The 2,500-nt window shown below is 41.0% G+C and overlaps 8 non-coding genes across 8 annotated transcripts in view; all 8 read right to left on the bottom strand.

Moving 5' to 3' along the window:
* The window catches only part of trnaq-cug (transfer RNA glutamine (anticodon CUG)), a 72-nt gene extending 2 nt beyond the window's left edge, over positions 1–70 (bottom strand). The window contains exon 1 of the tRNA in view: positions 1–70. This exon is cut by the window's left edge and continues 2 nt beyond it. This is a non-coding gene — a tRNA (tRNA-Gln).
* A 115-nt stretch (positions 71–185) lies between these two features.
* On the bottom strand, positions 186–257 carry trnaq-uug (transfer RNA glutamine (anticodon UUG)). The gene has a single exon. It is a non-coding gene; the product is annotated as a tRNA-Gln (tRNA).
* A 466-nt stretch (positions 258–723) lies between these two features.
* Positions 724–795, bottom strand: trnaq-cug (transfer RNA glutamine (anticodon CUG)). Its single transcript has one exon. It is a non-coding gene; the product is annotated as a tRNA-Gln (tRNA).
* A 137-nt stretch (positions 796–932) lies between these two features.
* trnaq-cug (transfer RNA glutamine (anticodon CUG)) lies at positions 933–1,004 on the bottom strand. The gene has a single exon. It is a non-coding gene; the product is annotated as a tRNA-Gln (tRNA).
* Positions 1,005–1,116: 112 nt separating this feature from the next.
* trnaq-uug (transfer RNA glutamine (anticodon UUG)) lies at positions 1,117–1,188 on the bottom strand. Its single transcript has one exon. It is a non-coding gene; the product is annotated as a tRNA-Gln (tRNA).
* Positions 1,189–1,668: 480 nt separating this feature from the next.
* On the bottom strand, positions 1,669–1,740 carry trnaq-cug (transfer RNA glutamine (anticodon CUG)). Its single transcript has one exon. It is a non-coding gene; the product is annotated as a tRNA-Gln (tRNA).
* A 223-nt stretch (positions 1,741–1,963) lies between these two features.
* Positions 1,964–2,035, bottom strand: trnaq-cug (transfer RNA glutamine (anticodon CUG)). Its single transcript has one exon. It is a non-coding gene; the product is annotated as a tRNA-Gln (tRNA).
* Positions 2,036–2,150: 115 nt separating this feature from the next.
* Positions 2,151–2,222, bottom strand: trnaq-uug (transfer RNA glutamine (anticodon UUG)). Its single transcript has one exon. It is a non-coding gene; the product is annotated as a tRNA-Gln (tRNA).
* Between the last annotated feature and the right edge of the window lie 278 nt (positions 2,223–2,500).

Here is a 2,500-nt window from a genome sequence, read left to right as displayed (position 1 = left end):
GTCCTACCGAGATTTGAACTCGGATCGCAGGATTCAGAGTCCTGAGTGCTAACCATTACACCATAGAACCCTGTACAGAGTACTTATTGTAGAGTTCCGATTTTCCTGTCATTTGTACACCGGATAAACAGCAGATTATGAGATTATTGGTTGGCCATGTGAATAATTCAGCACAAAAAATGGGAAGGTTCTACCGAGATTTGAACTCGGATCACTGGATTCAAAGTCCAGAGTGCTAACCATTACACCATAGAACCATATTCTAAATCCAGATGGAAATTGAAAAAAAAAAATCTGCGTTTCATTAGCAACAGCGGGCTGTCGTTCCTTCACGTGTTGCAAATACTTGCAACTGACAACAATATTTGGACAGCTATATTCTAGTTCCACGAGGCAAATTAATTGACATGGTAGGATCGTCCAAGATTTAAACTCGGATTGTAGGATTCAGATTCCTGAGTGATAACCTTTACAGCATAGAACCTTGTACTCAATACTCTGTGACGGGTTCAGATTTTACTGTCCTTGGTTCACCGGAAAAACAGATTAAAAAAATTCTGGCCAGAAACGGTATCAGCGTACCAGGCACTCATAGTATGCATTTACCGTAGGCTAGCCATTCGTGCGTAACAAGAGTGCTTATCGACTCCCACCCACTTGTTTCTTTCACAATAACTATTTTAAAGTTGACAGGGGAGGAGTGTGTCACTGCAAAATCAAGGTAGGTCCTACCGAGATTTGAACTCGGATCGCAGGATTCAGAGTCCTGAGTGCTAACCATTACACCATAGAACCCTGTACAGAGTACTTATTGTAGAGTTCCGATTTTCCTGTCATTTGTACACCGGATAAACAGCAGATTATGAGATTATTGGTTGGCCATGATCGACTCCCACCCACTTGTTTCTTTCAATTCAGCACAAAAAATGGGAAGGTTCTACCGAGATTTGAACTCGGATCACTGGATTCAGAGTCCTGAGTGCTAACCATTACACCATAGAACCCTATACAGAACTTATTGTAGAGTTCCGATTTTCCTGTCATTTGTACACGGATAAACAGCAGATTATGAGATTATTGGTTGGCCATGTGAATAATTCAGCACAAAAAATGGGAAGGTTCTACCGAGATTTGAACTCGGATCACTGGATTCAAAGTCCAGAGTGCTAACCATTACACCATAGAACCATATTCTAAATCCACATGGAAATTGAAAAAAAAAAAAAGAAACGGTCTGCGTTTAATTAGCAACAGCGGGCTGTCGTTCCTTCACGTGTTGCAAATACTTGCAACTGACAACAATATTTGGACAGCTATATTCTAGTTCCACGAGGCAAATTAATTGACATGGTAGGATCGTCCAAGATTTAAACTCGGATTGTAGGATTCAGATTCCTGAGTGATAACCTTTACAGCATAGAACCCTGTACTCAATACTCTGTGACGGGTTCAGATTTTACTGTCCTTGGTTCACCGGAAAAACAGATTAAAAAATTCTGGCCAGAAAAGGTATCAGCGTACCAGGCACTCATAGTATGCATTTACAGTAGGCTAGCCATTACGTGCGTAACAAGAGTGCTTATCGACTCCCACCCACTTGTTTCTTTCACGTGTTGCAAACTATTTTAAAGTTGACAGGGGAGGAGTGTGTCACTGCAAAATCAAGGTAGGTCCTACCGAGATTTGAACTCGGATTGCAGGATTCAGAGTCCTGAGTGCTAACCATTACACCATAGAACCCTGTACAGAGTACAATATTGTAGAGTTCAGATTTTCTGTCATTTGTACACCGGAAAACAGATTAAAAAATTATGAGAAATTGGTATCAGCGTACAGGCACTCAAAAATAGTATGCATTTACCGTAGGCTAGCCATTCGTGCGTAACAAGAGTGCTTATCGACTCCCACCCACTTGTTTCTTTCAAGTTGACAGGGGAGGAGTGTGTCACTGCAAAATCAAGGTAGGTCCTACCAAGATTTGAACTCGGATCGCAGGATTCAGAGTCCTGAGTGCTAACCATTACACCATAGAACCCTGTACAGAGTACTTATTGTAGAGTTCCGATTTTCCTGTAATTTGTACACCGGATAAACAGCAGATTATGAGATTATTGGTTGGCCATGTGAATAATTCAGCACAAAAAATGGGAAGGTTCTACCGAGATTTGAACTCGGATCACTGGATTCAAAGTCCAGAGTGCTAACCATTACACCATAGAACCATATTCTAAATCCACATGGAAATTGAAAAAAAAAAAATCTGCGTTTCATTAGCAACAGCGGGCTGTCGTTCCTTCACGTGTTGCAAATACTTGCAACTGACAACAATATTTGGACAGCTATATTCTAGTTCCACGAGGCAAATTAATTGACATGGTAGGATCGTCCAAGATTTAAACTCGGATTGTAGGATTCAGATTCCTGAGTGATAACCTTTACAGCATAGAACCTTGTACTCAATACTCTGTGACGGGTTCAGATTTTACTGTCCTTGGTTCAC

The sequence above is a fragment of the Oncorhynchus keta genome, unplaced genomic scaffold (genome assembly GCF_023373465.1).
Source record: "Oncorhynchus keta strain PuntledgeMale-10-30-2019 unplaced genomic scaffold, Oket_V2 Un_scaffold_5279_pilon_pilon, whole genome shotgun sequence".
NCBI lineage: Eukaryota > Metazoa > Chordata > Actinopteri > Salmoniformes > Salmonidae > Oncorhynchus > Oncorhynchus keta.
The sequence above is the reverse complement of the archived record's forward strand: the minus strand, read 5'-3'. Positions and strand labels throughout refer to the sequence as shown.